Below are 22,925 nucleotides of genomic sequence, written 5' to 3'. Positions count from 1 at the left end.
TCTAACTGCACCATTGGATGCATAGAGATCAGAGGGAGGAAAACTGGTATCCCTTTTGGAATACGTTAAATCACATAGTATATTCTCATGTAACGCTGCACTACTGTTACCTAGGTACCCACCTAGCCTCGCCCTGTGAACTGATGGCATGATTATACCCTGATGCCCACATTCTGGGTTAGCCTTGACTGTGCCTGTAGCCTGCAACTCCTGGCAGACACACCGAGGCTTTACATTCACAAGCAAGCAAGGGGGTGTGGGTAAGGTTGTTCCTGGTCTGTACCACTTCAGATTGTGCGATGGAGGTGGAGACTGAGTGTGCCTCCACTCTAAAAAAAAATCTGTCTGCATAGAAAGCTAGATGCCAGGAGAAGCGTCCTAGCTCTATGGTGGCTCCATGTCAGTGGAATCCACTCCGGGTTTTAGTCTGAACTTTCAAGGAGCTGTCCAAGGTGCTGAAGTTTGGCCTAAAACCCAGACCATGTCCTACTGACATGGAGCCACAAGCCACCACTGAGTCCTAGCCTAACCCTTTCCCTGGGGTGCTAGCTTTCTGTGTGCGGGGATTTTGTGTGTGTCATGGGGGCAGCCTGAAATGTGGTACAGCCCAGAAACAGATATATGACCTCAGTGAGGACTAGGACTAGGCAGCACTTAGTTTTGCTTGATAAATCTGCCTGTTTGGTACTGCAAAAATAAAAATGGGGAGGGGGGCTGTCAAGCACCCGCCCAGCCAAAAGAGATGGTTGGTGGGGTGTGTACAGCATAGTGCCTCCCTGATTTTTTTATTTTGATAACTAGTGGATGCTTGTTGTAAGCTGCTTTGGACACAGCTTACTGTGGAAAGGAGGCATACACATAAACCAAATTGATTCTCCCTTCGATTATAATCTCCTTGAATACAGCCAAATTTTGTTTTGTGCTCAGATTTGGGAGGTCTGAAAAGCATACCTCTCTCTCTCTTTCTCTCTTCTAGACAGCCTGAGCATTCATCCTGATTTGTCTGCAGGAAGATTAGATGAGGCTGGCTGTTTAATGTGGATTCATTCTGGTATGTTTGCAGGAGTTTCGATGATGTTGCATCAAAGCAAGTGTCAACCCCCACTTTCTAGTGTATTTCCTTATTGCAAAAAGTCCAATCTCTTGGGGGAGGCAGGGTTTTTGCATGGGAGCTCCCAATCAACTATAATTGCACAACCAGAATGTGCCAGTATGTGAGCGAATCCCATATGAAAATAGCAACAGTCTGGAAGGGCCACCCCCCCTTCTCTTTTCTGGACAACTCCTGCACATAGATTCGTGTTGTTTTAATGTTACGGCTCTTGACACTACCTCCCTCCTTCCTCTGCCTTTAGTGGGTGATATCCAATGTAAGTCATACTCAGAGTAGACCCATTGAAAGAAATAGACTTAAAGTTACTTAAATTCATTGCTTTCAATAGGTCTACCTTGAGTATGACATTATCCAATGTTGTTGACCTCACTTCCGTTGTGCTTCTGTTAAATTCTATTCGTTATAGGAATGTCATAAGGCTATGTCTGACTGTGGGCACTCATAACCAAAATCACATGAGGTTCCATAGCCAATCAGATTAAACAGGAGAACATAAGAAGAACCTGCTGGATCAGGCCAGTGGCCCATCTAGCCCAGCAATCTCCTTTCACAGCCGTCAACCAGATGCCCACGGGAAGCTTGCAAGCTGAACTTGAGCACAAGAGCACTCTCCCCTCCTGTGGTTGTCAGCAACTGATATTCGGAAGCATGCAACTTCCAACTATTTTTATTTATTTATTTATTATTTGATTTATATCCCACCCTTCCTCTCAGCAGGAGCCCAGGAGGCAGAGCATAGCCATCATGGCTAGTAGCTGCTGAAAGCCTTATCCTCCATGAATTTGTCTAATCCTCTTTTACAGACATCCAAGCTGGCGGCCATCAGTGAAAGCACCTTGGACAGATCCTCAGAAGTTTGGACTAAAACCTGGATCAGATTCACTGCTCCACTGACATCAGTGCCACCAGCCTCCACTGCCTATCACCTTTCAAGAATATGCAATATAGTCCTACCTTAGAGTATGGACTTTTCTGCTTTTGCTTATGCCCTAATGAGAAGGTGGAGAACCTTTTCTAGCCTGAGAGCTGAACATTCTTTTCTGGGCAGTCTTCTGGAGGCCATGGGCCAGTTGTGTGTGGGGGTCAGAGGCAACAGTGGGCAGAGCAACATGTGAATTTAACCTTTGCATAGTAGGCTTTGCATTTGAGAGCCAGTGTGGTGTAGTGGTTAGAATGTTGGACTAAGACCTGGGAGATGAGGGTTCAAATCCCCACACAGCCATGAAGCTGAATGGGTGACCTTGGGCCAGTCACTGCCTCTCAGTCTCAGAGGAAGGCAATGGTAAACCCCCTCTGAATACTGCTTATCATGAAAACCCTATTCGTAGGGTCGCAGTAAGTCAGGATCGACTTCAAGGCAGTTCATTTCATTTTTTTTCCATAGTAGGCTAGCCTCTGCACACACTCACACACACTTCTCTCTTTGCCATCTAGGCAAGAAAGAGGCATTGTCAGAGCTGAAGGGCACATTGCAGCTGGGACACATCTCAAGGCTGACATGAAGCAGGGCTGGTGAGGGGGTGTGGCCTGGAGAGAGTCCCAAGAGCTAGAGAGAGAGGCTTGGATGGCTACATTTGGCTCCTGGCTTTCTGTTCCCCATCCCTGCTGTAAAGCATGGTGCACTTTGATCACATACTAATCCCTCCCCCCAGCATTATCATGTTATGCAGCCAAATGGCTGTATGTTATAGTCAGCAGGAATTTTTCACATTCCGCAATGTTAAATTGAAAATGCCCCCCCCCCGCCAAATTCTTCCAAGCTACACAGGAAGTGGATTGGACTGTGAAAGACCAACCCAAACTGTGTTTGCATTTTGACAAATTTGTAGGGCAGTACAATATCTCAGAGAGGAGGTCAGGTCTCCTGCACCCCTGGTGCATTCACTAGAGCTGCCCAATTTCCCTGCTTTTTAAAGAGAGAAATATCTGTGGGCTATAGGTATGTTCTTAAACCGCAAGGTTTTTTGCCTGTTAGTGAATATAAGGGCTTTCCATAGTTACGTTTCCCCTTCTGTCTTTCAGGAGCAACTTGGCAGCTTGTAATAGGTAGCAAAGAGATCCTTTCTACCCAGGTGCAATGATTCCTCTTCCTTGACAATATGCCATGGGCAGACTTTGGCCATTATTATAAATTTCCCCATTGACATGGATGCAAACTCTGAAATGACAATGGCAGCCATCTTGCTAATTCATGCAACCACTGGGAAGGAAGCTAGCCTCAAGTTTTGTGATGTTTTGAGCGCCTGATTTTCATTCCCAGAATGTCAGCAGCGCTTCAGAATGCTGCCAAAGGCTCCAGTAGACTGTCGCTGGCATTGAGATGGAGAGTCGTGGGATCCATGAGCCCAAAGGCTCTCTGCATTATAGGATTTCAGACAGGGTTCTCTTCCAGCCCTACCTGCACATGCCAGGGATCAAACCTGGGACCTTCCGCATGCAAAGTAGATGCTCCCCAGCAGCAACGTTGTGCAGGGGCTGGGAATGTCCCCTGTCTGAAGCCCCCGGAGAGCCCCCATCAGTCAATATGGACAATATTGAGCTAAATGGACCATTGCTCTGACTCAGTGTAAGACAGCTTTCTAGGTTCCTATGACATATTGGGGACAATGGAAGCTGCTCCAGTAGGGCAAATGCGCCCTGCCCCACTAACCTTAGCCTGCCCTCAGCCAGCCTCCACCTGCCGAGGGGGTGGCACTGCCTGTCTGCCTCTGCCTGTGCAGACTCAGTGCTGCCCTTGGAGAAGGTGACAAGGAGGAGGATGGTGAATGAGCTGGCTCTCCCTGTCATTGGCTCTGGCTCCACCTACTGTTGGACTCCTTGCCTTCCACCTCACTGGTCCCAATTGGCACCAGCCACCACTGGTTGGGGCAAGGTTTGAAGGGGGGGGAGCCTGTCTGACACGTGCAAGCTGTCTTCATGCACCGTGGACTCCTGATCTCCGACAGCAGGCTAAGACCCCTGAACCTGGGTCTGGTCCCTTAGCTGGAGATTCTTCACCCTCTAACTCTGAGTCTTAATTGCAGCTGGGCTCCAGGGTCATGACATAGACAGAGGCCAGCACAGGACATAATGGCAAGTGCAGGGTGAGTGAGTGAGGCCTGGCTATCTCCGGGGATGTAGTCGTCCAGGGTCTGAGGGGGTCTTAGACCCCTTACCTTTTTGGGAGCAGGGTCCCAGGAGTGTCCCTAGGTCTCCAGCATCCTGTGAGCCAATCAGCATGGAAGATGAGTGTGTTAGCCACTGAGAAGAGTCTTCTAACATGTTTCCTTGTCTTTTCCTGCTGATTGGAGCCAATCAGAGTGGAAGGAGTTGAGTCAGCCACTGAGCAGACCCCAATGCTTATTGGTTCCTAGGGACGTCTTTTGTCCTGCACTTCTGAATTTGCCACTATACTACTGCTCACTGCATGATGGAAATTGCATGGAGAAAAGTGCCTGAATAGTGTCATTGTCTCTCCTGAATCTCCTGACAATCCATTCCATTTGGTGGCCAAGCTTTCTGTTGGTATGAATGGGTGGAGAACAAAACTCCTCTGCTCACTTTCTTGAGACCTCAAATTGTCAATTAACTTTAGCATCCTTCATGAGTTATATTTTCTACTAAACGAAAGAAATCCTGACCTGAAAGGACAGGTCAAATTCAATTGGACTGGTGACAAGGATCCCGATATCAATTGCCACTAGGTTCTGATGATTCCATGAAGATAATGTTGCAGACTTACAACTCTCAACCTCCCTCACCACATTAAGGTGTGCATCCTAGAGGGGGCACACCTTAATGCGGTGAGGGGGTTTGAGAGTGTTGAAGAAGCAGAGAGCAATGCCATCGGGAGTCTAGACCAAGAGGCTACACTCCTAGCAGGGGCACCCAAGGCGGAATGGTCAAAGCTGAGACACCAGACTAAGATGCATCCAAACTCAGAGGAAGGCAATGGTAAACCACCTCTGAATACCTCTTACCACGAAAACCCTATGAACAGAGTATCCAAATGCTATTGGAGGTCGATGATTCATAGGGTCGCCATAAGTTGTAATTGACTTTAAGGCATGTAACAATAACAAAGGGTGAAAAATAGACAGGATGGCATGTACCCCATCCCACTCCACTTCCAGCACTGCACAGAACAGGGAATCTCAGGGCACAACCCTCACTAGCCCTGCTTCTTACAGTCCTTGAATGTTTTTGCCTTAAGGAATGTGTCCTTGAGCTCTGAATGTCTCTAGGTTCCCTGGATGGATGATACTGGGGGGGGGCGTGTGAGTTTGTATAGAAACTAGCCTATTATACAAATGTACAAGTCACAGTTGTTGCTCCTTTAGATCTTCTGGCCACTTGCCCTTCCAGCCACTGGCATGTGGCCCTAGAAGGTTGCCCAGATGGCAGTGCAGCCATTGACTTGAAAAAGGTTTCCGACTCCTGGGGTAAAACAGTGCTATGTGATGTAGCATAACTCTAGTGGAAGCGTCTGAGTAAAAATAAGGGTAGCCCCTAGCACTAATTAGGAGCCACAATGTTTTACCCAGAAGCATTTATCAGAATGACACTAAATCACCATGAAATCACTAATTTACCATGAAAACCCTATGAACAGAGTATCCAAAATGCAACACAAGATAGTGCTGGAAGATGAGACCCCCAGGTCAGAAGGCACTCAACGAGCTACTGGGGAAGAACAAAGGACAAGTACAAGTAGCACTGTGACTAAAGACACAGCTGGGTCAAAGCCGAATGGAAGCCCAGAGGGTGATGCGCACAGATGCAAGAGTCTGGAGTTGTACGATGCACACAATAGGAAATTGAATCATTACATTTTTAAAAAAAACATCAGAAATTTGCTTTGATCCACTTCAAATAACATAATCCTTTAGATTAGTGAGGCACTAATTATTTTTTCTTCTTCTGCCTAAGATGACCCCATAATAAAGATCTTCTTTTCAGCAATATTACATCATTGTACCAGTGAAGGACTAGAAACATTCTTCAAGCATTCCTGAATTTCCCTCTCTAAAATCTCTGATTATAGCAGCTGCCAGTTCCTGCACTTTGCATCTTATTACTGTGGAGTTGTATCCAGGTTCTAAAAATAAATGAAATGTATATCCAGGAGATCATCAAACCACAGGAGGATTCTCACAATTTAGGAGATGTGATAATTTCTCCCAACTACTTTTTTCAATTAAAGAGCAAATTCTCTTTCCCCCTAAAAGACTAACTTTGAAATGTATCCTGTCCTCTCTGGTATCTGATCTGCAGCTTTTCACAGCATTGTCAAAACAGATAGTGAATGGGATAGAATTACACAGGTCATTCTTCATACATGGGAAGTAATCAGAAAGAGGAAAGGTACTAAGATAAAGGTGTTCCCTGATATAGCAAGTTGAACTAGGGCTGGCGTGGAAAAAAATCACCTCTCATATAGCTATTTTTTTCTGTGACTGCTGCAAATGTGTGTATAGCTGCTCATCAATTCAAGGGGTATTGCCCTCCCTCTGAATTGGCTTTGTTTCATTTAGATTTCTTTCCTTCTTTCTTCTCATTGCTAAAAGCAATCTCAGAGCAGTTTACAATCATTACCCATTAAAAGCTGCAAAAATAATGAAACCAACCAAGAATAAAAGTATCACTCAGTACAATAAAACCCTGTAATAACAAACTAAGCTGCCAATAATTCACCTAATTACCTGGGTCAATAAATAGGTTTTTGTCTGATGCTGAGGCCTACAGCCATACTACCCTGAACGTGCCGGATCTCGTCTGACCTCAGAAGCTAAGCAGGGTCAGGCCTGGTTAGTACTTGGATGGGAGACCACCTGGGAACACCGGGTGCCGTAGGCTTAGAGGAAGGCAATGGTAAGCCACCTCTGAATACCTCTTACCATGAAAACCCTATGAACATATCCAAAAAAGATTCATAGGTTTGCCGTAAGTCATAATCAATTTGAAGGCATATAACAACAAATAAGGTGCTGAAACCCAGCCTTACTTTGAAAGGGGAGGAAAGTCTACATTCAGGGCACTTGTACAGAGAACACCCTCTCTCATGTTGCTGCATACTAAATTTCAGATCAAGGCACAAGTCAAGGTGCTAGTGCCAAGAGGGCATCCCCCACAGATCTTAAAGAATGGGCAGTGTTTAGCTCCTGAGCTGTATAGGCTCTGTATGAAAACAGAAGCCCCTTGAACGTGGCCCACTGGCATGTTAGCATCCTAGGCAGTTCTTTCAACATGTGTGAACTGTCTCACACAACAGCTGTGCCATATCATTCTGCATCAGTTGCAGTTTCAGGACCAGTTTCCAAGGCAATCCCACACAGAGCGCATTGCAACAATCCAGCACTGACCACTGTGGTCAGGCTATCCTAGTCCAGAACAAACAAAGTTGGCAGAAGGTGAATTATTATTGTTGTTGTTGTTGTTGTTGTTGTTCTGCCCTTCCTCCCAAAGGAGCCCAAGACAGCAAACACACACACAATGAAACAAAATATCTAGCAATATCTAAAAACAATTCTAATACAGTAGGGCCCCACTCATACGGCGGATTACGTTCCGGATCCCCGCCTAAAAGCGAAACTTCCCAAAAAGTGGAACTCTGTCAATAAAATGGGGCCCGATGCCCAACCCCCCCTCCTAAAAGCAGAACAAGCACCATATGAGTGGGGCCTTATTCTAATTTTAGCCGCCGTATTAGCCGAACGCCAAAAAGCGGAGCCCTACCGTGCTGATGCAGACTGGGAAAGGTCTTAGAAGGCTTGTTGGAAAAAGAAGGTGTTTAGTAGATGCCCTAAAGATGGCACCTGTCTAATACTGTGTGTAACAGGAGGGAATTCCAAAGAGTAAGGGCCTCAGCTCTAAAGGCCTCCTATATATATTCCCAGAAGATAACTGGGAAAGGCAGAATTCTAACCAACCTTCGCTTGCTGCTGTGTAATGCCAGGTCTCTGGTGCAGAAAACATCTTGCATCCATGATATGATCTTGGATGAATCCGCAGACCTGGCATGTATAACGGAGACTTGGTTGGACGAAGCCTCAGCACCTATTTTAGAGGCAATGTGCCCGCCAGGTTTCCGCTATGCACAGCAGCCGAGGGAAGGAAGGCGGGGAGGGGGAGTGGCTGTCATCTATTGAGAGTCTTTAGTCTTTGCCAGACCTCCTCTCCAGGGGACCAAGTTTGTTGATTGCATGTACTGGAGGTTGGACCCGAAGGGCAGTTTAGAGATCCTGCTTGTGTACCGCCCGCCTCGCTGCACGGCAGAGTCCCTGGCCGAGGTGCTAGAGGTGGTCTCGGGTGTACGTATGATGACCCCAGAACTATTAGTGATGGGGGACTTCAACGTGCACGCCGAGACCACTCTCAAGGGAGCCCCTCGGGATTTCCTGGAAACCATGACTTCCTGGGAACTGCACCTTATTAATACTGAGCCCACCCATGTAGCCGGTCATGCTCTCGACCTTGTATTTGTCCTGGGGGAGGAGGAAAGTGCTCTGAAGTTAGGGACTATGACTTCTATCCCTGTGTCATGGTCAGACCACCATCTGGTAAATGTAGACTTCTCGTTGCCACACACCCTCTGCAAAGGCGCAGGACCTATTAGAATGGTCCGCCCCAGGCGTCTGATGGATCCAGAAAGATTCCTAAATGTGCTTGGGGAATTAGATCCTGCTGAAGGTCACTCGGTTGAAACCCTGGTGATGGAATGGAATACAAAGATCACCAGGACATTAGACCTAGTGGCTCCGAAACGTCCTCTCCCCCTGGAAAGATCTCAAACGGCACCTTGGTACACACCACGGTTGCGTGTTCTGAGACAGGAGGTGAGACGACTAGAGTGCCGGTGGCGTAAGTCCCGCTCCGAAGATGCCCGGACACAAGTTAGAGCAGCAGTAACTGCCTATCATGTGGCAATAAAGGCAACAAAGAAGGACTACTTTGCTGCCTCTATTGCATCAGCAGAGTGTTGTCCCAGGAGGCTATTCCAAGTGGTCCGAAGCCTGGTTGGTCCAGTTGCTCAAGAATCCTTGGAATGTTCAAAAGCCTCCTGTGACAATTTAGCAAAACACTTTGCTGATAAAATCGAGCATCTAAGAAGCTCGATTCCGCATACCGTGAATGCAGATAGTGGACCGGAGTTGACCAGTCATAATGTGATCCAATGGGATCGGTTTCGGCCTCTTCCTTCTGAGGATGTGGACAAGGTACTGTCAACTGTGAAACCTACCACCTGTCTCTTTGATCCTTGCCCGTCATGGCTCTTGATGAGCTGTAAAGAGAAATTGGGCAATGGGATCAAGGCGGTGGTAAATGCATCCTTGAATGAGGGTGTATTGCCATTAGCACTCAAGGAGGCAGTTATAAGACCAATTCTGAAAAAGTCCTCCTTGGATCCCCAAGATTTAAACAACTTTCACCCAATTTCAAATTTACCATTTCTGGGCAAGGTCATTGAGCGAGTGGTGGCCAATCAGTTGTCAGCGCATTTGGATGAAACGGATTATTTAGATCCATACCAATCAGGCTTCAGGACTGGACATAGAACAGAAACAGCCTTGGTCGCTCTGGTGGATGATATGAGGAGGGCATTAGATAGGGGAGAACTCACGTTTCTTGTCCTCCTGGATCTCTCAGCGGCTTTCGATACCATTGACCACGGTATCTTGCTGGATCGTCTGGAGGGATTAGGAATAGGAGGCACAGTATTACACTGGTTCCGTTCCTTTCTGTCCGGTAGACAACAGCAAGTAGCATTGGGAGATGAGGTTTCAGACCCTTGGCCCCTCAATTGCGGTGTGCCACAGGGTTCTATCCTTTCTCCCATGCTATTTAACATTTATGTAAAACCGCTGGAAACCATCATCAGGAGGTTTGGGCTGCAGTGTCACCAATATGCGGATGACACTCAGCTCTACCTCTCATTTAAGTCCTCACCAGAGTCGGCTGTGGAAACCATGTCCAAGTGCCTGGAATCTGTGAGTGGATGGATGGGAAGAAACAGGATAAAGCTGAATCCTGATAAAACTGAAGTACTGCTCGTGGGAGACAAGGGAAGATTGGGAGACATCGACCTGATATTTAATGGGGTACAATTGCCCCTGAAAAATCAGGTCCGCAGTCTTGGGGTGATTCTTGATTCCGAGCTGTCTATGGAGGCCCAAGTTTCATCGGTGTGCTGAGCAGCTTGGGGTCAACTGCGCCTCGTTCGAAGGCTGCAACCCTATCTTCCTGTTCACCAGCTCCCACTTGTAGTGCACGCTCTGGTCACCTCTCGTTTAGACTACTGCAATGCGCTCTACGTGGGGCTACCCTTGAAAACAGTCCAGAAACTACAGCTGGTACAAAATACGGCGGCTCGTTTACTCACGAATAGCCGCCGATATGATCATATTACTCCAATGCTTTACAATCTCCACTGGCTTCCAGTTATTTTCCGGGCTCAATTCAAGGTGTTGGTATTAACCTTTAAAGCCCTATACGGTTTGGGCCCAGTATATCTGACGGAGCGCCTCCACCGTCATAAATTGTGCCGCCCTACGAGATCTGCCACACAGGACCTGCTCTCAGTCCTGCCAACTAAAGTGGCTAGGTTGGTGAAGACTCGGGAGAGAGCTTTCTCTGTGGCGGCCCCCTCGATCTGGAACTCCCTCCCAATAGATCTTCGACATGCCCCTTCCTTAGAAATATTTCGCCGGGGCCTGAAGACTTGGCTCTTTAACCAGGCCTTTACAACCTCTGAGACTTCTAGGGTAAATTAGCCTTGTATTGAAATGCTGATAATTTATTATACTGAACTTGTATGTAATGTATTGACTATATCTTACCTATTGTATTTTATCATATTTTACTGTAAGCTGCCTAGAGTGGCCATTGGCCAGATAGGCAGCCTATAAATTAAAGTTTATTATTTATTATTATTATTATTATTATTATATTGCGCAGAACAGCCCACTTGATAAAATGGCATCTGCAGGAGGCCCCAACCTGCTAAGTGCAGTGATCAGTTGGGTATCTAAGGGGTGAGACGATCTTTCATGGAGGCCATTTGCACTGGGTGTCATCAGCATACTGGTGACAGTCTGTCACACAATCCCATTCCCTGCGCAATTCCCCAACTGGCTGGGATTTCCCATACGACTATTGCCAGAAAGTATTTTCCCTTACTGTTTGGCTCTTTCACCATACGATTGTATTTTAACTCCCAGGGACAAGCACATGTAGGATTTTCTATCTCAGGTGCCAAAATGAATGGTCATGAGCACCATGCACCTTGTCTTGAGTGTGTGTGTGTGTGTGTGTCTGCCATTTGTGGTTCTGCCTAAAGTAGCAAAGTGTCTTGCATACATAACAGTTCTGCAACTTTAAAAAATATTTTTATTTCTTTTCCAATTTAATTAAGAAGAAGAAAAAAGAAAGAAAAGAAAAGAAAGGTGGGTGGGTGGGGAAAGAGAGGAAAAACCCTGTCAGCTAGTTTACACATATAGATCAATATACAGTATACCGTCCAAATGCCTAAATATATATCCAGATGAAATTGGTATTTATAGAAAGTACGCTCAAATGTAGCAGGGGTGTTTGGGTCATCAAACCACTGCATAATAATTGGCAGATATTTGGCCTTCCAGCCTTGAAGTATAAGCTTGTCATCCCGCTGCTGGAAGAATTGCACTGGCTACCTATCAGCTACTGGGCTAAGTTCAAGGTTCTAGTTTTGGTGTACAAAGCCCTATACAGCTTGGGACCAGTATACCTGAAAGACCGTCTTACTCCTTATATACTCAGTCGATCACTGCGCTCTGCACATGAGGGCCTCCTGCAGGTACCATCTTATCAGGAGGTCCGTTCCGCACAACATAGGAAGTGGACCTTTAATGTTGTGGCACCCACCCTGTGGAATTCCCTCCCTTTAAATATTAGCCTTTTAAATAGCCTTTTAAATAGAGACCTTATCCTAGTCTGCCTCTTTGCTGGAATTGCTTTTTAATATATTTTTATATCTTATTTTTCAAAAGGGGTTTAAAGCTTTTAAAAAACGTTTTAAAATATGTTTTGTTTTAATATGTTTTTAATGGTTGTTGTGTTTTAATATATTTTAAAGTCTTTTTTTATGATGGTTTAAAGTGTTTTTAGTGCTTTTGTTTGCCGCCCGGGCTCCTACTAGGAGGAAGGGCAGGATATAAATAAATAAACCTCTTAGTGATCATTAAGACCCGTAAAGTCCATTCTAGTTGCCCTGCCATTAATCCTCATATAACAGGAATATAATTTACAAGCACATAAACATTCCACAAAATTCAAGGATTTCAGCACTAGAAAATTAAGAACAGCTCCACACCAAAAAGAAAATGTCACTGGACATGTCCACATCATATGCCTCAGTGAGGCATTTCCATCATTGCCCTTCCAGCATCTATCCAAATTAGACAATGCCTTCTTACTTTTTCCTGCAAAAACTTCTGGCTCCTCTCTCTGCCTCTGGTGTATGCATGCAAGAGAACTGATCCCCATTGTTTCTTGTTTTGTCAAGTAGCTTTTAGAAGGAGTGGGGAGAGGACCTTCAGCACATGTGCAGCAGGGCAACAGCTGCTGAAAACATGACAGCAGAAAGATGATGATTTGTTAAAGTGAAGCCTGGTGACAACACAATAAGGTCATTACAAATAAGCAATGATCATTTATGCTTCGCACTCAGAGAGCTTTTGCATCCGAACACTGAAACTTGGCAGCAGCATCGGGCTCCTGGCTGCAGGTGTGCTTCAATGCCGGAAATGGCTCAGATTTAAAGTGCCTCAAATGAAATTTTCTATCTGTCTGCAGGGATCGGTTAAAGCTGTGCTTAGCCCACACAAGTCGAGCTGTTGCCGGTAGAGTGGCGTGCACGTGGCATAGCTGGTGCATTTATTATAAAGGCAATTTCCAGCCTCTCTGACATGATCTTCTCTGATCCCTGTCCATATGTGATGAGGGATGTGAGCATGAACCAATTTAATTCGCAGATTCATCAATTCAAGCGATGGTTGATTAATTGGTGAGGTTGACCCAGCAACTGGTATTCAAAAGCATACTGTCTCCCAAAATGGAGTTAGAACATAGCCATTAGGGTTAATAGCCATTGACAGCCTTCTCCTCCATGAATTTGTCTAATCCTCTTCTAAAGCCGTCCAAGTTGGTGGCCATCGCTGCCTCCTGTAGGAGCCAATTCCATTGTTTTTACGATATGCTGCTTGAAGATGGGCTTTCTTTTGTCTGCCCTGAATCTCCCAGTCTTCATGGGATGTCCACAAGCTCTAGCATTACGAGGGAGAAAAACTTTTCTCTATCCACTTTCTCCATGCCATGCATACTTTTATACACTTCTATTATGCCACCTCTGACTCACCTTTGCTCCGAACCAAAAAGCCCCAAATACTGCAGCCGTTCCTAATAAGGAGGTTGTTTATCCCCTTGTTCATTTCGGTTGCCTTTTTCTGTGCCTTTCCCATCTCTGCAATATCTCTTTTTGAGGTGAGGCAACCAGAACTGTACGCAGTATTCCAAGAGCAATCACAGCATAACGGCATTATGATATCTGCAGTATTATTTTGCAGTCTTTGGGCATTTTGAAGTTCGTCCCAGCATTAGCAGATACATTTTGTTGCAACAAGGGTTGAAGAAGGACACATTAAAGATGCTCTTTTCACTTCAGAATCATAGGAACATAGGCAGCTGCCTTCTACTGAGCCAGGACCATTGGTCCATCTAGCTCAGTATTGTCCACACTGACAGGCAGCGTCTCTCTAGGGTTTCAGGCAAGAGTCTTTCCCAACCGTACCTGAAGATGCCAGGGATTGAACCTGGGACCTTCTGCATGCAAAGCGGATGCTCTACCACTGCGCTAATGTCTTTCCCCATTGTTGTTGTTATGTGCCTTCAAGTCAACTACGACCCATGGTGACCCCATGAAGGTTGCAGCATTTGGGACTTTTTAGTTTAGAGGAAAGGCGGGTCAGAGGAGACATGATAGAAGTGTATAAAATTATGCATGGCATTGAGAAAGTGGATAGAGAAAAGTTCTTCTCCCTCTCTCATAATACTAGAACTCGTGGACATTCAAAGAAGCTGAATGTTGGAAGATTCAGGACAGACATAAGGAAGTACTTCTTTACTCAGCACATAGTTAAACTATGGAATTTGCTCCCACAAGATGCAGTAATGGCCACCAGCTTGGATGGCTTTAAAAGAAGATTAGACAAATTCATGGAGGACAGGGCTATCAATGGCTACTAGCCGTGATGGCTGTGCTCTGCCACCCTACTCAGAGGCAGCATGCTTCTGAAAACCAGTTGCTGGAAGCCTCAGGAGGGGAGAGTGTTCTTGCACTCGGGTCCTGCTTGCGGGCTTCCCCCAGGCATCTGGTTGGCCACTGTGAGAACAGGATGCTGGACTAGATGGGCCACTGGCCTGATCCAGCAGGCTCTTCTTATGTTCTTATGTTCTTATGAATCAGCGACCTCCAAAAGCATCTGCCATGAACCACCCCGTTCAGATCTTGCAAGTTCAGGTCTGTGGCTTCCTTTATGGAATCAACCCATCTCTTGTTTGGCCTTCCTCTTTTTCTACTTCCTTCTGTTTTCCCCAGCTTCATTGTCTTTTCTAGTGAATCATGTCTTCTCATTATGTGTCCAAAGTATGATAACCTCAGTTTCATCATTTTAGCTTCTAGTGATAGTTCTGGTTTAATTTGTGGTTGCTAAGCAACTATTTGTTGTTGTTATGTGCCTTCAAGTCGATTACGACTTATGGTGATCCTATGAATCAGCGACCTCCAAAAGCATCTGTCATGAACCACCCGGTTCAGATCTTGCAAGTTCAGGTCTATGGCTTCCTTTATGGAATCAATCCATCTCTTGTTTGGCCTTCCTCTTTTTCTACTCCCTTCTGTTTTTCCCCAGCATTATTGTCTTTCCTAGTGAATCATGTCTTCCAATTATGTGCCCAAAGTATGCCATCTGTTCCTGGTGATTTGTTTCTTCCAAGTATTTTAAGAGCAGCTTTCACCTCACATTCTAAAATTTCTGGTTCTTCATCATATGGTTAGTGTGAATTTCTCCTAATAAACACATTTTCGTAGGCAGTGTTGATTAATGTACACATTTTTGCAAGCAATTCCTCTCAATATAACACATTTTTGTATATTGCTTTCACTCATTTATTCATTTTTATGCACACTTTCCCCTAACACATGCATTTTTGCAAACACTGTTTGGCTGGCGAGCTGCATTGCAAAATTTGAATAAGTGCAACTTTTGAAGGATGGCCCTGTGTTGGTTATCATATTGAATTAACTGAATTAAATTTCTCACCCATTCCTATTCACAGTTATCCAAAAAAGGCAACAAGGCAGCTTTTTGGTGGATTAATACAATGGATTAAAATGTAGACGTTTAACCAATTAAAAATATTTAATTAACCACCTAAGCAATATTTAATTGATGAATAACTTTATATTTTGCACATGGAGTAATACTAAAGCATAATAATAATAATAATAATAATAATAATAATAAATGCATATTTACATTTGTGTAATTACATTTTACATTTACATGTGTTGGCTGCCATGAATGACGTCAGGCTGACAGACAGCCCCAAGCCTGCTCAGTCACATCTGCCAACCAGAAAGCCCTTCTGCTTTAATCCCACTTGTGTGTGGGCTGGAAGTGCTTATTCACTGGTGTGATGAGAGCACTTTTCTTGATGATTATGTGAAATACTCCAAGGTTATGCTCTGGCACTGAACAGAGATTCTGGGACTCAGAGCCACTTCATTCTTTGTGCTTGTGTAAGCACACTGCGTTTTCCGTAAAGGTAGAATGTGACGGAAAGGTGGATGTGCCCTAACATGGGGAGAGGACGGGTGCCAGGAGTGCAACCATCCACAGCTCCCTGGGGTGTGACCCTGGGATGGACCCAAGTCTTTGGAGACATCTCCCTGTCACACTTTAGCTATCTTCTGTGGAAAGCACTAGGAAGCTGCCTTATACGAAGTCAAACATCAGTGTGTTTATACCAGGGATGAGGAACTTGAGGCTCAGGGGCTGAATGAGGCCTCCTAGGCCTCCCTGTCGGTGCCTCAGAACTGTTCCCGGGCCACATTCTTTCTCTCTAGGCCATTACCTGTCAGTGGCCCTTCATCACATCTCACATGGTTTTGCTTGGCTAGAATCAGAGCTCGGAAAAGTTACTTTTTTGAACTACAACTCCCATCAGCCCAATCCAGTGGCCATGCCGGCTGGGGCTGATGGGAGTTGTAGTTCAAAAAAGGTAACTTTTCCAAGCTCTGGCTAGAATGCATCCTGAACTCTAGGTAAGGTCTCTTGGCTCTTGCTTGTCTGGATGGAGGACAGAGAGGGGCTTTAAATATGTGCGCGTAGACTACTGTACAAAGGCAAAATATCTGGGTGCTAGCGTTGATGGCTACTTTCTGCTTTCAGGATCAGATTCAGGGTGCCTCCGAAGAGCAGTTGCTGGAGACCGTGAGCCACAGAGTCTTGCTGGGCTTATGGCATGCTTGTGGGCTTCCCATAATGGGCATCTGACTGGCCACTGTGAGAACAGGATGCTGCACTATATGGGCTTTTGGTCTGATCCAGCAGGGCTCTTCACATCATTCTGTTATGGAATTCGCTGCCATAAGAGATGCTGAGGGCCAATAGCTTGGATGGCTTTTAAAGAGGATTAGAGAAAGTTATGGGGGAGAAGAGATACATCAGTCATTGCAACCTGTGGGGCTATATGGCACCTCCCGCTTCAGAGGCAGTATGCCAGTGCATACCACAAGCTAGGGATCAACAGCACAAGAAGGCTAATGCCTTCATGCCGTTTGTGGGCGTCACAGATTGGCCAATGGGGAAAACAGAATATTGGACTAGTTGGACCTTTTGTCTGATCCAGCAGGATTTTTCTTTATGCTCTCATGATTCTCTCATGATTTATGTGATTAGTTCATGCAAAGCACTGGTTGGTCTTGCTGGGCCCTCATTTTAGCCTATCTGAACTGATCATCCCCTCTAAAAAACAGACACCCTTCCCCCAAAGCTATGCATTGCAGGGAAAGTTTGGCCGTGGGGTGTGATGAACCCCATGTAATGTTCCTGGAGTGATGACGACGATGATGAATAAGAAGATAAAGGATGGGACCCAGGAGAGGGTCCTAGTTGCTTGCAACAAGAAAGTGCTGAAGCAGAAGGTGACAGCACTTTTGACAGTGACAGCTCCTCCCCCTTATCACCAGTTACAACAGAGGCCATGGTGACTGACCAGGAGCCAACCCATTCTCCTCCTCACCACACTCCCTCTTTGCCTCAGCTGCAGCTGCAATGCGCTCCTCCTCTAGAGGAGGAGGGTCTCAATGAAGTACCACTGCCATTGTTGCCCCAGACACGCAGACAACCACACCAGGAAGCTCAGCTGACCCCCACTTTTCCAACTAGGAGTAGATCTTGCATGCACACACATTCCCATTCTGTGACACATTCCTTATGCAAGTAGAAAGAGCCTGCCCAAACGTACTTAAGGGTTGTAAAGGTGTGTGTCTAACTGCTGTGACAATGTCATCGTTTTGAGTAGCTGTTTCTAGTTATGCTGCGTAGAGATGCAGAATCTTGTGTGACCTGTAAGCCGATCCATGAAGCTCTCTAAATGGAAGTTTTTCATTAAACATACTGGAGAAAAATATGCCAGCAGGTCTAAGTCTGATTCCAATGGGCTTGGCCAGGATGGGGGAGGGGTAACAGGGAAATGCATACACCATTACAGGTATATCTTCATCGATGAACTTGTGTCATTTTCTAAGGAGTCCTGCAATTTCCCAGAACATAGTGTGAAGAAAAGGGCTGTGCTCCAGATTCTGTCAAATCCTGAACCAAATTGGGAATGGATTTGGGGGGATCCGGGCTCTCAGTTTGCCACGGGTTGGGTTGGACCACTAGGAGTAATCCAGGGATGTTGGGGGTTGGGGTGTTGGACAGGAAGAAGGAGAGGCAGGCAGTTCAATTGTATTCCCCCACAGGGAATGCACTGGGGAGATAGCACCCTGCAGGACTGAACCTTCCTACACACAGAACTGTCAGGAGGGGAAGGAGATGTAGTGCCTCCTCCTTCCCCCCTCCTCATCATGTATTTAATTAGGGTTTTAAAAACTCTAATTAAACATTAGACCCACACCCATATTGATTTAGGGCCAGATCCAGGTCAGATTGGTGTCCCTGGGTTAGCCTGGTTCAGGGCCAATTTGGGGCAGAGGGTTGTGCACAGCCTTCATGGAAACCACTGTGGTAAAGGGGCATTATTGGAAGGTTGGAATGTCAGATGTCTGCCAAAGTAAATGTGAGGGATTTCACAATGTCTAGTAGTCATGAGGACTATAAGGAACCTTCAAAGGTAAGCATAGCATGGGATTACCATATCATAGCTTCTGCTTTGACGCCTTGCTCGTGGGCTTCCCAGAATCAACTTGTTAGCCAATATGGTAAGCAGGATGCTGGACTAGATGGACCTTTGGTCCAATCCAGCAGGGATCCTCTTATGCGTTCATGGGGATGGCTTAGAGAATAGGGATGAGAGAGAAATCCGATTCTAACCACATTTCAAGCCAAATCCATCGCCTGCACACTTTCGAAACAAATATGAGAACCAAAGCACAGGCATCCTTCGAAATCTGCACTTATCTGAATTTTGCAATACAGTTCTCCAACCAAACAATGCTTACAAGAATGCATATGTTAGGGAAAAGTGTGGATAAAAATGAATATATTCATGAAAATAACAGAGAAAAAGCATTGTATTAGAAGAATTTGCTTACGAAAATGTGTACATTAGTCCAAATTGCATAAACATATGTTTATTAGGAGAAAGTTGCACTAAAATTCTGTAGACGTTTCATGAGGATTTAAAAAAAATTGCAAAGTGCTGCAGAAATGTGAAGAACAGAATTTAAGATTTGAAAAATGAGAAACTGACTGAACCAAAATTGACAGATCCTTCCATCCTTAATGGAGGACCTGAGGTATCCTTTATCGTACTTCCCTAGTTACAGAAACTTTAGAGGTCAAATCCTCTCTCTACGGTTTTAATTAGGATACTGCATTGGTCTGCCTTTCAGGATCGAGAGAGATTGAGAGAGAGATTTCAGCTGTTGAACAGCTCGTGTAAAATACAATACTCAAAATCCAGAACAGGATCTTGAATTCCTTGTCAAGGAGAGGGACAAGCTTACACATGAAGTTGCTTTATTAGCCATGATTGCAGCAAAAGTTGAGAGCCCTGTTTGCTAAAACAAATGCTGTTGATTGCAATGCAGATTTAGCAAGGCAATTTGAGACTGTTTTGTTACTGCACTGTAATCGTTTTACAGCATTTGCTGGCACATTTTCCAGTTACTTTTTCTGCTAAACAATGACCTGGTTTACACAACACAAGCTGCAGTCTAGCACTGCAGGAACAAGCAGCAGCCAGAGTCGGGCTCACGGCCCCCCAGCTCCCATCTCCATTGCCCATCTTTGCATAGTTGCAAAGAGGATATTGGGAGTTGCTTGGTATGTCTCAACTGGGAGCCCTGAGTGGTTTAAAATATGACTTTTTGAAAGAAGCCAGGATCATAAACAATAGATTATATGTGAAACTGGACAATGAGGTTGTTTGGAAAAAAAAATACATAACCTTCCTTTGTGTATAGTCAGGAATGAGAATCATATTATAAGGAAGGACATAAAAAGATAAGAAAAGCCTTGCTAGATCAAGCCTAAGGCCCATCTAGTCCAGCATCTTGTTCTCACAGTGGACAACTAGATGTCCGTGGGAAGTTCACCAGCAGGACCTGAGAGCAACAACACTCTCTTGTTTGGCTGGAGAACTGCATCGCAACTAGTATATAGACACATACTGCCTGGGACAGTTAAAGGTAGCAGAGCTTGGAAAAGTTACTTTTTTGAACTACAACTCCCATCTGCCCTAGGCAACATGGCCACTGGATTAGGCTGATGGGAGCTGTAGTTCAAAAAAGTAACTTTCCCAAGCTCTGAAAGGTAGTATCCAAATCCTTATAATATATAGTACCTCATGCAGGGCCGGATTATCCATTAGGCTTAGTAGGCTGAAGCCTAGGGGCCCGGAGCTATTGGGGGCCTGTGATCCACGGAAGCAGGACAGGAGCTATGGATCGCAGGACAAGAGCTTCCGAACCACCCGCCATCCCCCCGCTTCACTTACCTTTTTCTCCGCTGTTTTTTGCGGTTTGCTATCAATCAAGATGGTGGCCAAGGTTTCCGACAGGGGCTGAAGTCTCTGCCGCCATCTTGGTTGATGGCACGCATGCATGCTACATGCGCGCATTGCTGCCATCAACTAAGATGGTGGCAGAGGCTTCAGCCCCTTAGGGAAACCTTGGCCGCCATCTTGATTGATGGCAAACCTGTGTGTGCAGTGTGTGCAGCCGCAAAAAAAGCAGAAAGGTAGGTGAAGTGGGGGGGATGGGATGGGATGGGACGGCGGGCGGCTCAGAATCAGCCTAGGGGCCCTTCTCAGCTTAATCCAGCCCTGACCTCATGGAGTCCTTGGTGATGGAGAATGAGCCACCCTCTGTCATTGTTATCCACACAGCAACCTTGTTGCCAAGGGGCAGAGTGTGATATTTCTGTTTAAAAATGAGTGACAGCCATTTAGTTGTATGAGAAAGTGAAGGTGGACGCCACTGAGGACAGGCTGAATCTGCTCCTTGTCTTGTGGGGCCCATCTTTATCAAGCCTGTTGCTATCTGCATAGCCTTGCTCCCTTGTTTGCACTGCCCTGCCATGGGTTCTGTTTGTGGAAGGGTTGTAGCTCAGTGTTAGAACTGCAGAAAGTCCCAGGATCAGTCCTTGGTATCTGTTCAGACTCGATCTGAAACCCTAGAGAGCCACTGCTAGTCAATGGAAACTAGGGGTGGGGAACTTGTGGTCCTCCAAATGCTCCTGGACTACAGCTCCCATCATCCCTGCCCATTGGCTATGCTGACAGGGCTGGTGAGGGTCCAACTGCATTTGGAGGGCCACAGGTTCGCTGACCCTGGTTTACATTTACTTTATTAAATAGACACTATGGATGTATGCAACAGGCTCAGAAATCCATCCCGATGTTGTAGGAAAGTTGTGACTGCCACCTTCTGCTTCCTGTGGGTGTCAGCTGAGATGTTTCCATGTAAACAAAGTGTTTTTCACTGTCGCAGCAATGTTGGCGATCGAGAAAGAATGATGAAAGAAGGGTGAGCAGGAGGGAAAGAGTTTAAAAAGTGTGCATAAGAACATAAGAAGAGCCTGCTGGATCAGGCCAGATCTAGTCCAGCATCATGTTCTCATAGTGGCCAACCAGTTGCCCATGGGAAACCTGCAAAGAGGACCTGAGTGCAAAGAGCATTCTCCCCTCCTGTGGTTTCCAGCAACTGGTGTTCAGAAGCATGCTACTTTTGCCTATGGAGGCAGAGCATAGCCATCATGGCTACTAGCCTTTTCTTCCATGAATTTGTCTAATCCTCTTTCAAATCCATCCAAGTTGATGGCCATCTCTGCCTCTTGTGGGAGCCAGTTCCACAGTTTAACTATGCACTGTGTGAAAAAGTGCTTTAGTTTGTTGTCCTGAATCTTCCAACTTTCAGCTTTGTTGTTAGAGGCCCAGGTGACCTCAGTGGCTCGAAGTGCCTTTTACCAGCTTTGATAGGACAGCTGTGGCCTTTTCTGGACCAGGATAGCCTAACCAGTGAGGTCCATGAATTGGTAACCTCCAGGCTGGATTACTGTAATGCTCTCTTGTACTTAGGAATAGTCAGTGAATACAAATATGAAGCTGCAATGATCCCGTAATTATTAAAGTTATTATAGAGTAGTGGAGAGCAAGATTTATTAGCAGCAGTTCTCAAATACTGCAAATCTAGGTCTAGTAATCTTTGAACAACAAGAGTCTGTGCCTTCTTAAGCACATTATTTACCAACACTTCAGGATAAAGGCCCATTTTAGTTAGTTTCTTCTCCATCCCACGCATCCAGCAACTCACAAAGGTGTCCAAGAGCAGTAAGGAAAGATAACTACCAGGAGCTGCTAAGAAATGTAAACGTAACCACCATTTAAGGGCATTGATCCAAACTTTCAAGCAACTGAACAAATACCTACTTCCAAATAAATAGCAGCATTACCCACCCAGGGAGGGAGACCCAGTAATTTCCTAAGAAATACAGACTGAACTCTTTCCCTTATAGAGTTAAAACCCAAGATCCAAATCGGGATACTATAAGTGAGTTGGGCCAGGGTCTTTGCTTTATAAATCTGAATAGCAGAGGGAATGAAATGACCGCCTTGCATAAAAAATAATCTTAAAATCAGCTGTTGGCTAAAACTCACTGAACCAATTGCCTGCCTACATTTTTCAGACCAAAGCCCACAACTTTGCATTTAAATCCCTAAATATTTTATATGAAAAACTTGCTCAATAACATTACTATTTAAAATCCATTTGTATTGTTTCCAGGCTTTAGAAAACACTAAGACTTTAGATTTACAATCATTAATAATCAGATTATCATTAGAGCAATAGGTGCCAAAAGTGGATAATAAACGATTTAACCCTATTCTGGACAAGGATAAAAATAAGGCATCATCAGCATACAGAAGCAATGGTATTTTAACATTAGACAATTTGGGAGCATGAGAGTCAACGTTATGAAGAAATGGGGCCAAATCATTTAAAAATAAATTAAAAAGAAAAGGGGCCAAAATTCAACCCTGTCTTACTCCTCTAGTAACAGAAATTAGA

General features: G+C 45.2%; 1 non-coding gene across 1 annotated transcript; it reads left to right on the top strand.

Annotated features, from left to right (window-relative positions):
* The first annotated feature begins 6,830 nt into the window (after window positions 1-6,830).
* On the top strand, window positions 6,831-6,949 carry LOC133386331 (5S ribosomal RNA). The gene has a single exon (XR_009763106.1). It is a non-coding gene; the product is annotated as a 5S ribosomal RNA (ribosomal RNA).
* Window positions 6,950-22,925: the final 15,976 nt, after the last annotated feature.

This window comes from Rhineura floridana, chromosome 5 (assembly GCF_030035675.1).
Source record: "Rhineura floridana isolate rRhiFlo1 chromosome 5, rRhiFlo1.hap2, whole genome shotgun sequence".
Taxonomy (NCBI): domain Eukaryota; kingdom Metazoa; phylum Chordata; class Lepidosauria; order Squamata; family Rhineuridae; genus Rhineura; species Rhineura floridana.
This window is presented reverse-complemented; position numbering and strand designations above follow the sequence as displayed.